A 12,500-nucleotide genomic window follows, 5' to 3' on the forward strand; every position below is an offset into this window, starting at 1 on the left:
CCTGCCATCATTCATCCTCCGTCCCTGCCATCATTCATCCTCCGTCCCTGCCATCATTCATCCTCCTGTCCCTGCCATCATTCATCCTCCTGTCCCTGCCATCATTCATCCTCCTGTCCCTGCCATCATTCATCCTCCTGTCCCTGCCATCATTCATCCTCCTGTCCCTGCCATCATTCATCCTCCTGTCCCTGCCATCATTCATCCTCCTGTCCCTGCCATCATTCATCCTCCTGTCCCTTCCATCATTCATCCTCCTGTCCCTGCCATCATTCATCCTCCGTCCCTGCCATCATTCATCCTCCTGTCCCTGCCATCATTCATCCTACTGTCCCTGCCATCATTCATCCTCCGTCCCTGCCATCATTCATCCTCCTGTCCCTGCCATCATTCATCCTTCTGTCAATGCCATCATTCATCCTCCTGGCCCTGCCATCATTCATCCTACTGTCCCTGCCATCATTCATCCTCCGTCCCTGCCATCATTCATCCTCCTGTCCCTGCCATCATTCATCCTCCTGTCCCTGCCATCATTCATCCTCCGTCCCTGCCATCATTCATCCTCCTGTCCCTGCCATCATTCATCCTCCGTCCCTGCCATCATTCATCCTCCTGTCCCTGCCATCATTCACCCTCCTGTCCCTGCCATCATTCATCCTCCTGTTCCTGCCATCATTCACCCTCCTGTCCCTGCCATCATTCATCCTCCTGGCCCTGCCATCATTCATCCTCCTGGCCCTGCCATCATTCATCCTTCGGTCCCTGCCATCATTCATCCTCCTGGCCCTGCCATCATTCATCCTTCTGTCCCTGCCATCATTCACCCTCCTGTCCCTGCCATCATTCACCCTCCTGTCCCTGCCATCATTCATCCTTCTGTCCCTGCCATCATTCACCCTCCTGTCCCTGCCATCATTCACCCTCCTGTCCCTGCCATCGTTCATCCTTCTGTCCCTGCCATCATTCATCCTCCTGTCCCTGCCATCATTCATCCTCCTGTCCCTGCCATCATTCACCCTCCTGTCCCTGCCATCATTCATCCTCCTGTCCCTGCCATCATTCATCCTCCGTCCCTGCCATCATTCATCCTCCTGTCCCTGCCATCATTCATCCTCCTGTCCCTGCCATCATTCATCCTCCTGTCCCTGCCATCATTCATCCTCCTGTCCCTGCCATCATTCATCTTCCTGTCCCTGCCATCATTCATCCTCCTGTCCCTGCCATCATTCATCCTCCTGTCCCTGCCATCATTCATCTTCCTGTCCCTGCCATCATTCATCCTCCTGTCCCTGCCATCATTCATCCTCCTGTCCCTGCCATCATTCATCTTCCTGTCCCTGCCATCATTCATCCTCCTGTCCCTGCCATCATTCATCCTCCTGTCCCTGCCATCATTCATCCTCCTGTCCCTGCCATCATTCACCCTCCTGTCCCTGCCATCATTCATCCTCCTGTCCCTGCCATCATTCATCCTCCGTCCCTGCCATCATTCATCCTCCTGTCCCTGCCATCATTCATCCTCCTGTCCCTGCCATCATTCATCCTCCTGTCCCTGCCATCATTCATCCTCCTGTCCCTGCCATCATTCATCTTCCTGTCCCTGCCATCATTCATCCTCCTGTCCCTGCCATCATTTATCCTCCTGTCCCTGCCATCATTCATCCTCCGTCCCTGCCATCATTCATCTTCCTGTCCCTGCCATCATTCATCCTCCTGTCCCTGCCATCATTCATCCTCCTGTCCCTGCCATCATTCATCTTCCTGTCCCTGCCATCATTCATCCTCCTGTCCCTGCCATCATTCATCCTCCTGTCCCTGCCATCATTCATCTTCCTGTCCCTGCCATCATTCATCCTCCTGTCCCTGCCATCATTCATCCTCCTGTCCCTGCCATCATTCATCCTCCTGTCCCTGCCATCATTCACCCTCCTGTCCCTGCCATCATTCATCCTCCTGTCCCTGCCATCATTCATCCTCCGTCCCTGCCATCATTCATCCTCCTGTCCCTGCTATCATTCATCCTCCGTCCCTGCCATCATTCATCCTCCTGTCCCTGCCATCATTCATCCTCCGTCCCTGCCATCATTCACCCTCCTGTCCCTGCCATCATTCATCCTCCGTCCCTGCCATCATTCATCCTCCGTCCCTGCCATCATTCACCCTCCTGTCCCTGCCATCATTCATCCTCCGTCCCTGCCATCATTCATCCTCCTGTCCCTGCCATCATTCATCCTCCGTCCCTGCCATCATTCACCCTCCTGTCCCTGCCATCATTCATCCTCCGTCCCTGCCATCATTCATCCTCCTGTCCCTGCCATCATTCATCCTCCTGTCCCTGCCATTATTCATCCTCCGTCCCTGCCATCATTCATCCTCCTGTCCCTGCCATCATTCATCCTCCGTCCCTGCCATCATTCATCCTCCTGTCCCTGCCATCATTCATCCTCCGTCCCTGCCATCATTCACCCTCCTGTCCCTGCCATCATTCATCCTCCGTCCCTGCCATCATTCATCCTCCTGTCCCTGCCATCATTCATCCTCCTGTCCCTGCCATCATTCATCCTCCGTCCCTGCCATCATTCACCCTCCTGTCCCTGCCATCATTCATCCTCCGTCCCTGCCATCATTCATCCTCCTGTCCCTGCCATCATTCATCCTCCTGGCCCTGCCATCATTCATCCTTCTGTCCCTGCCATCATTCATCCTCCTGTCCCTGCCATCATTCATCCTCCTGTCCCTGCCATCATTCATCCTCCTGTCCCTGCCATCATTCACCCTCCTGTCCCTGCCATCATTCATCCTCCTGTCCCTGCCATCATTCATCCTCCTGTCCCTGCCATCATTCATCCTCCGTCCCTGCCATCATTCATCCTCCTGTCCCTGCAATCATTCATCCTACTGTCCCTGCCATCATTCGTCCTCCGTCCCTGCCATCATTCATCCTCCTGTCCCTGCCATCATTCATCCTCCGTCCCTGCCATCATTCATCCTCCTGTCCCTGCCATCATTCATCCTCCTGTCCCTGCCATCATTCACCCTCCTGTCCCTGCCATCATTCATCCTCCGTCCCTGCCATCATTCATCCTCCTGTCCCTGCCATCATTCATCCTTCTGTCCCTGCCATCATTCACCCTCCTGTCCCTGCCATCATTCACCCTCCTGTCCCTGCCATCATTCATCCTTCTGTCCCTGCCATCATTCATCCTCCTGTCCCTGCCATCATTCATCCTCCTGTCCCTGCCATCATTCACCCTCCTGTCCCTGCCATCATTCATCCTCCTGTCCCTGCCATCATTCATCCTCCGTCCCTGCCATCATTCATCCTCCTGTCCCTGCCATCATTCATCCTCCTGTCCCTGCCATCATTCATCCTCCTGTCCCTGCCATCATTCATCCTCCTGTCCCTGCCATCATTCATCTTCCTGTCCCTGCCATCATTCATCCTCCTGTCCCTGCCATCATTCATCCCCCTGTCCCTGCCATCATTCATCTTCCTGTCCCTGCCATCATTCATCCTCCTGTCCCTGCCATCATTCGTCCTCCTGTCCCTGCCATCATTCATCTTCCTGTCCCTGCCATCGTTCATCCTCCTGTCCCTGCCATCATTCATCCTCCTGTCCCTGCCATCATTCATCCTCCTGTCCCTGCCATCATTCACCCTCCTGTCCCTGCCATCATTCATCCTCCTGTCCCTGCCATCATTCATCCTCCGTCTTTGCCATCATTCATCCTCCTGTCCCTGCCATCATTCATCCTCCTGTCCCTGCCATCATTCATCCTCCTGTCCCTGCCATCATTCATCCTCCTGTCCCTGCCATCATTCATCTTCCTGTCCCTGCCATCATTCATCCTCCTGTCCCTGCCATCATTTATCCTCCTGTCCCTGCCATCATTCATCTTCCTGTCCCTGCCATCATTCATCCTCCTGTCCCTGCCATCATTCATCCTCCTGTCCCTGCCATCATTCATCCTCCTGTCCCTGATATCATTCACCCTCCTGTCCCTGCCATCATTCATCCTCCTGTCCCTGCCATCATTCATCCTCCGTCCCTGCCATCATTCATCCTCCTGTCCCTGCCATCATTCATCCTCCGTCCCTGCCATCATTCATCCTCCTGTCCCTGTCATCATTCATCCTCCGTCCCTGCCATCATTCACCCTCCTGTCCCTGCCATCATTCATCCTCCGTCCCTGCCATCATTCATCCTCCGTCCCTGCCGTCATTCACCCTCCTGTCCCTGCCATCATTCATCCTCCGTCCCTGCCATCATTCATCCTCCTGTCCCTGCCATCATTCATCCTCCGTCCCTGCCATCATTCACCCTCCTGTCCCTGCCATCATTCATCCTCCGTCCCTGCCATCATTCATCCTCCTGTCCCTGCCATCATTCATCCTCCTGTCCCTGCCATCATTCATCCTCCGTCCCTGCCATCATTCATCCTCCTGTCCCTGCCATCATTCATCCTCCGTCCCTGCCATCATTCATCCTCCTGTCCCTGCCATCATTTATCCTCCGTCCCTGCCATCATTCACCCTCCTGTCCCTGCCATCATTCATCCTCCGTCCCTGCCATCATTCATCCTCCTGTCCCTACCATCATTCATCCTCCTGTCTCTGCCATCATTCATCCTCCGTCCCTGCCGTCATTCACCCTCCTGTCCCTGCCATCATTCATCCTCCGTCCCTGCCATCATTCATCCTCCTGTCCCTGCCATCATTCATCCTCCTGGCCCTGCCATCATTCATCCTTCTGTCCCTGCCATCATTCATCCTCCTGTCCCTGCCATCATTCATCCTCCTGTCCCTGCCATCATTCATCCTCCTGTCCCTGCCATCATTCACCCTCCTGTCACTGCCATCATTCATCCTCCTGTCCCTGCCATCATTCATCCTCCTGTCCCTGCCATCATTCATCCTCCGTCCCTGCCATCATTCATCCTCCTGTCCCTGCCATCATTCATCCTCCTGTCCTTGCCATCATTCATCCTCCGTCCCTGCCATCATTCATCCCCCTGTCCCTGCCATCATTCATCCTCCGTCTCTGCCATCATTCATCCTCCTGTCCCTGCCATCATTCATCCTCCTGTCCCTGCCATCATTCACCCTCCTGGCCCTGCCATCATTCATCCTTCTGTCCCTGCCATCATTCATCCTCCTGTCCCTGCCATCATTCATCCTCCTGTCCCTGCCATCATTCATCCTCCTGTCCCTGCCATCATTCACCCTCCTGTCCCTGCCATCATTCATCCTCCTGTCCCTGCCATCATTCATCCTCCTGTCCCTGCCATCATTCATCCTCCGTCCCTGCCATCATTCATCCTCCTGTCCCTGCCATCATTCATCCTCCTGTCCCTGCCATCATTCATCCTCCTGTCCCTGCCATCATTCATCCTCCTGTCCCTGCCGTCATTCACCCTCCTGTCCCTGCCGTCCTTCATCCTCCTGTCCCTGCCATCATTCACCCTCCTGTCCCTGCCGTCATTCATCCTCCTGTCCCTGCCATCATTCATCCTCCTGTCCCTGCCATCATTCATCCTCCTGTCCCTACCATCATTCATCCTCCTGTCCCTGCCATCATTCATCCTCCTGTCCCTGCCATCATTCATCCTCCTGTCCCTGCCATCATTCATCCTCCGTCCCTGCCATCATTCATCCTCCGTCCCTGCCATCATTCATCCTCCTGTCCCTGCCATCATTCATCCTCCTGTCCCTGCCATCATTCATCCTCCTGTCCCTGCCATCATTCATCCTCCTGTCCCTGCCATCATTCATCCTCCTGTCCCTGCCATCATTCATCCTCCTGTCCCTGCCATCATTCATCCTCCTGTCCCTGCCATCATTCATCCTCCGTCCCTGCCATCATTCATCCTCCTGTCCCTGCCATCATTCATACTACTGTCCCTGCCATCATTCATCCTCCGTCCCTGCCATCATTCATCCTCCTGTCCCTGCCATCATTCATCCTTCTGTCCCTGCCATCATTCATCCTCCTGGCCCTGCCATCATTCATCCTACTGTCCCTGCCATCATTCATCCTCCGTCCCTGCCATCATTCATCCTCCTGTCCCTGCCATCATTCATCCTCCTGTCCCTGCCATCATTCATCCTCCGTCCCTGCCATCATTCATCCTCCTGTCCCTGCCATCATTCATCCTCCGTCCCTGTCATCATTCATCCTCCTGTCCCTGCCATCATTCACCCTCCTGTCCCTGCCATCATTCATCCTCCTGTCCCTGTCATCATTCACCCTCCTGTCCCTGCCATCATTCATCCTCCTGGCCCTGCCATCATTCATCCTCCTGGCCCTGCCATCATTCATCCTTCTGTCCCTGCCATCATTCATCCTCCTGGCCCTGCCATCATTCATCCTTCTGTCCCTACCATCATTCACCCTCCTGTCCCTGCCATCATTCACCCTCCTGTCCCTGCCATCATTCATCCTTCTGTCCCTGCCATCATTCACCCTCCTGTCCCTGCCATCATTCACCCTCCTGTCCCTGCCATCATTCATCCTTCTGTCCCTGCCATCATTCATCCTCCTGTCCCTGTCATCATTCATCCTCCTGTCCCTGCCATCATTCACCCTCCTGTCCCTGCCATCATTCATCCTCCTGTCCCTGCCATCATTCATCCTCCGTCCCTGCCATCATTCATCCTCCAGTCCCTGCCATCATTCATCCTCCTGTCCCTGCCATCATTCATCCTCCTGTCCCTGCCATCATTCATCCTCCTGTCCCTGCCATCATTCATCTTCCTGTCCCTGCCATCATTCATCCTCCTGTCCCTGCCATCATTCATCCTCCTGTCCCTGCCATCATTCATCTTCCTGTCCCTGCCATCATTCATCCTCCTGTCCCTGCCATCATTCATCCTCCTGTCCCTGCCATCATTCATCTTCCTGTCCCTGCCATCATTCATCCTCCTGTCCCTGCCATCATTCATCCTCCTGTCCCTGCCATCATTCATCCTCCTGTCCCTGCCATCATTCACCCTCCTGTCCCTGCCATCATTCATCCTCCTGTCCCTGCCATCATTCATCCTCCGTCCCTGCCATCATTCATCCTCCTGTCCCTGCCATCATTCATCCTCCTGTCCCTGCCATCATTCATCCTCCTGTCCCTGCCATCATTCATCCTCCTGTCCCTGCCATCATTCATCTTCCTGTGCCTGCCATCATTCATCCTCCTGTCCCTGCCATCATTCATCCTCCGTCCCTGCCATCATTCATCTTCCTGTCCCTGCCATCATTCATCCTCCTTTCCCTGCCATCATTCATCCTCCTGTCCCTGCCATCATTCATCTTCCTGTCCCTGCCATCATTCATCCTCCTGTCCCTGCCATCATTCATCCTCCTGTCCCTGCCATCATTCATCTTCCTGTCCCTGCCATCATTCATCCTCCTGTCCCTGCCATCATTCATCCTCCTGTCCCTGCCATCATTCATCCTCCTGTCCCTGCCATCATTCACCCTCCTGTCCCTGCCATCATTCATCCTCCTGTCCCTGCCATAATTCATCCTCCGTCCCTGCCATCATTCATCCTCCTGTCCCTGCCATCATTCATCCTCCGTCCCTGCCATCATTCATCCTCCTGTCCCTGCCATCATTCATCCTCCTGTCCCTGCCATCATTCATCCTCCTGTCCCTGCCATCATTCACCCTCCTGTCCCTGCCATCATTCATCCTCCTGTCCCTGCCATCATTCATCCTCCGTCCCTGCCATCATTCATCCTCCTGTCCCTGCCATCATTCATCCTCCGTCCCTGCCATCATTCATCCTCCTGTCCCTGCCATCATTCATCCTCCGTCCCTGCCATCATTCACCCTCCTGTCCCTGCCATCATTCATCCTCCGTCCCTGCCATCATTCATCCTCCGTCCCTGCCATCATTCACCCTCCTGTCCCTGCCATCATTCATCCTCCGTCCCTGCCATCATTCATCCTCCTGTCCATGCCATCATTCATCCTCCTGTCCCTGCCATCATTCATCCTCCTGTCCCTGCCATCATTCATCCTCCTGTCCCTGCCATCATTCATCCTCCGTCCCTGCCATCATTCATCCTCCTGTCCCTGCCATCATTCATCCTCCGTCCCTGCCATCATTCACCCTCCTGTCCCTGCCATCATTCATCCTCCGTCCCTGCCATCATTCATCCTCCTGTCCCTGCCATCATTCATCCTCCTGTCCCTGCCATCATTCATCCTCCGTCCCTGCCATCATTCACCCTACTGTCCCTGCCATCATTCATCCTCCGTCCCTGCCATCATTCATCCTCCGTCCCTGCCATCATTCACCCTCCTGTCCCTGCCATCATTCATCCTTCTGTCCCTGCCATCATTCATCCTCCTGTCCCTGCCATCATTCATCCTCCTGTCCCTGCCATCATTCATCCTCCTGTCCCTGCCATCATTCACCCTCCTGTCCCTGCCATCATTCATCCTCCTGTCCCTGCCATCATTCATCCTCCTGTCCCTGCCATCATTCATCCTCCGTCCCTGCCATCATTCATCCTCCTGTCCCTGCCATCATTCATCCTCCTGTCCCTGCCATCATTCATCCTCCGTCCCTGCCATCATTCATCCTCCTGTCCCTGCCATCATTCATCCTCCGTCCCTGCCATCATTCATCCTCCTGTCCCTGCCATCATTCATCCTCCTGTCCCTGCCATCATTCACCCTCCTGTCCCTGCCATCATTCATCCTCCGTCCCTGCCATCATTCATCCTCCTGTCCCTGCCATCATTCATCCTTCTGTCCCTGCCATCATTCACCCTCCTGTCCCTGCCATCATTCACCCTCCTGTCCCTGCCATCATTCATCCTTCTGTCCCTGCCATCTTTCATCCTCCTGTCCCTGCCATCATTCATCCTCCTGTCCCTGCCATCATTCATCCTCCGTCCCTGCCATCATTCATCCTCCTGTCCCTGCCATCATTCATCCTCCGTCCCTGCCATCATTCATCCTCCTGTCCCTGCCATCATTCATCCTCCTGTCCCTGCCATCATTCATCCTCCTGTCCCTGCCATCATTCATCCTCCTGTCCCTGCCATCATTCATCTTCCTGTCCCTGCCATCATTCATCCTCCTGTCCCTGCCATCATTCATCCTCCTGTCCCTGCCATCATTCATCTTCCTGTCCCTGCCATCATTCATCCTCCTGTCCCTGCCATCATTCATCCTCCTGTCACTGCCATCATTCATCTTCCTGTCCCTGCCATCATTCATCCTCCTGTCCCTGCCATCATTCATCCTCCTGTCCCTGCCATCATTCATCCTCCTGTCCCTGCCATCATTCACCCTCCTGTCCCTGCCATCATTCATCCTCCTGTCCCTGCCATCATTCATCCTCCGTCCCTGCCATCATTCATCCTCCTGTCCCTGCCATCATTCATCCTCCTTTCCCTGCCATCATTCATCCTCCTGTCCCTGCCATCATTCATCCTCCTGTCCCTGCCATCATTCATCTTCCTGTCCCTGCCATCATTCATCCTCCTGTCCCTGCCATCATTCATCCTCCTGTCCCTGCCATCATTCATCTTCCTGTCCCTGCCATCATTCATCCTCCTGTCCCTGCCATCATTGATCCTCCTGTCCCTGCCATCATTCATCCTCCTGTCCCTGCCATCATTCACCCTCCTGTCCCTGCCATCATTCATCCTCCTGTCCCTGCCATCATTCATCCTCCGTCCCTGCCATCATTCATCCTCCTGTCCCTGCCATCATTCATCCTCCGTCCCTGCCATCATTCATCCTCCTGTCCCTGCCATCATTCATCCTCCGTCCCTGCCATCATTCATCCTCCGTCCCTGCCATCATTCATCCTCCGTCCCTGCCATCATTCACCCTCCTGTCCCTGCCATCATTCATCCTCCGTCCCTGCCATCATTCATCCTCCTGTCCCTGCCATCATTCATCCTCCGTCCCTGCCATCATTCACCCTCCTGTCGCTGCCATCATTCATCCTCCGTCCCTGCCATCATTCATCCTCCTGTCCCTGCCATCATTCATCCTCCTGTCCCTTCCATCATTCATCCTCCGTCCCTGCCATCATTCATCCTCCTGTCCCTGCCATCATTCATCCTCCGTCCCTGCCATCATTCATCCTCCTGTCCCTGCCATCATTCATCCTCCGTCCCTGCCATCATTCACCCTCCTGTCCCTGCCATCATTCATCCTCCGTCCCTGCCATCATTCATCCTCCTGTCTTTACCATCATTCATCCTCCTGTCCCTGCCATCATTCATCCTCCGTCCCTGCCATCATTCACCCTCCTGTCCCTGCCATCATTCATCCTCCGTCCCTGCCATCATTCATCCTCCTGTCCTTGCCATCATTCATCCTCCTGGTCCTGCCATCATTCATCCTTCTGTCCCTGCCATCATTCATCCTCCTGTCCCTGCCATCATTCATCCTCCTGTCCCTGCCATCATTCATCCTCCTGTCCCTGCCATCATTCACCCTCCTGTCCCTGCCATCATTCATCCTCCTGTCCCTGCCATCATTCAACCTCCTGTCCCTGCCATCATTCATCCTCCGTCCCTGCCATCATTCATCCTCCGTCCCTGCCATCATTCATCCTCCTGTCCCTGCCATCATTCATCCTCCGTCCCTGCCATCATTCATCCTCCTGTCCCTGCCATCATTCATCCTCCTGTCCCTGCCATCATTCACCCTCCTGTCCCTGCCATCATTCATCCTCCGTCCCTGCCATCATTCATCCTCCTGTCCCTGCCATCATTCATCCTCCGTCCCTGCCATCATTCACCCTCCTGTCCCTGCCATCATTCATCCTCCTGTCCCTGCCATCATTCATCCTCCTGTCCCTGCCATCATTCATCCTCCTGTCCCTGCCATCATTCATCCTCCGTCCCTGCCATCATTCACCCTCCTGTCCCTGCCATCATTCATCCTCCGTCCCTGCCATCATTCATCCTCCTGTCCCTGCCATCATTCATCCTCCTGGCCCTGCCATCATTCATCCTTCTGTCCCTGCCATCATTCATCCTCCTGTCCCTGCCATCATTCATCCTCCGTCCCTGCCATCATTCACCCTCCTGTCCCTGCCATCATTCACCCTCCTGTCCCTGCCATCATTCATCCTTTTGTCCCTGCCATCATTCATCCTCCTGTCCCTGCCATCATTCATCCTCCTGTCCCTGCCATCATTCATCCTCCGTCCCTGGTAGTTGTCATCCGTCCCTGGTAGTTGTCATCCGTCCCTGGTAGTTGTCATCCGTCCTTGGTAGTTGTCATCCGTTCCTGGTAGTTGTCATCCGTCCCTGGTAGTTGTCATCCGTCCCTGGTAGTTGTCATCCGTTCCTGGTAGTTGTCATCCGTTCCTGGTAGTTGTCATCCGTCCCTGGTAGTTGTCATCCGTCCATGGTAGTTGTCATCCGTCCCTGGTAGTTGTCATCCGTCCCTGGTAGTTGTCATCCGTTCCTGGTAGTTGTCATTCGTTCGTGGTAGTTGTCATCCGTCCCTGGTAGTTGTCATCCGTCCATGGTAGTTGTCATCCGTCCCTGGTAGTTATCATCTGTCCCTGGCAGTTATCATCCGTTCGTGGAAGTTGTCATTCGTTCGTGGTAGTTGTCGTCCGTCCCTGGTAGTTGTCATCCGTCCCTGGCAGTTGTCATCCGTCCCTGGTAGTTGTCATCCGTCCCTGGTAGTTGTCATCCGTCCCTGGTAGTTGTCATCCGTCCCTGGCAGTTGTCATCCGTCCCTGGTAGTTGTCATCCGTTCCTGGTAGTTGTCATCCGTCCCTGGCAGTTGTCATCCGTCCCTGGTAGTTGTCATCCGTCCCTGGTAGTTGTCATCCATCCCTGGCAGTTGTCATCCGTCCCTGGTAGTTGTCATCCGTCCCTGGCAGTTGTCATCCGTCCCTGGCAGTTGTCATCCGTCCCTGGTAGTTGTCATCCGTCCCTGGCAGTTGTCATCCGTCCCTGGTAGTTGTCATCCGTTCCTGGTAGTTGTCATCCGTCCCTGGCAGTTGTCATCCGTCCCTGGTAGTTGTCATTTGGCAGACGCAGCAGGACTGGGAGGAAGAGGGTGCAGTGTTGCAGGGAGGAAGGCAGGGATGGAGGGAGGGAGGGAGGCAGGGAGGGAGGTAGGAAGGGAGGCAGGGATGGATGCAGGGAGGGAGGCAAGGAATGAGGGAGACAGGGTGGCAGGGAGGGAGGCAAGGAATGAGGGAGACAGGGTGGCAGGGAGGGAGGCAAGGAGGCAGGGGGGTGTTCCTCACAGCCTCACTCACAGTCTACCTCTTCAGTGTTAAACGTATTCGCTGGAGCCGCCTAATCAGCTCCTTGGAGTCGGATATCCCTTCCTCCTGCACGTCCTCTCTCTCTCTCTCACACTCTCTCTCTCTCTCTCTCACTCTCTCTCTCTCTCTCTCTCTCTCTCACTCTCTCTCTCTATCTATCTCTCTCCGCATTCAGTTGCATAAGGGGAAACTAATAGAAGTGTATTTTTAATTTATATGTTGAAGGTGAGGGGAGGAGGTG

The sequence above is a fragment of the Cherax quadricarinatus genome, chromosome 14 (genome assembly GCF_038502225.1).
Source record: "Cherax quadricarinatus isolate ZL_2023a chromosome 14, ASM3850222v1, whole genome shotgun sequence".
NCBI lineage: Eukaryota > Metazoa > Arthropoda > Malacostraca > Decapoda > Parastacidae > Cherax > Cherax quadricarinatus.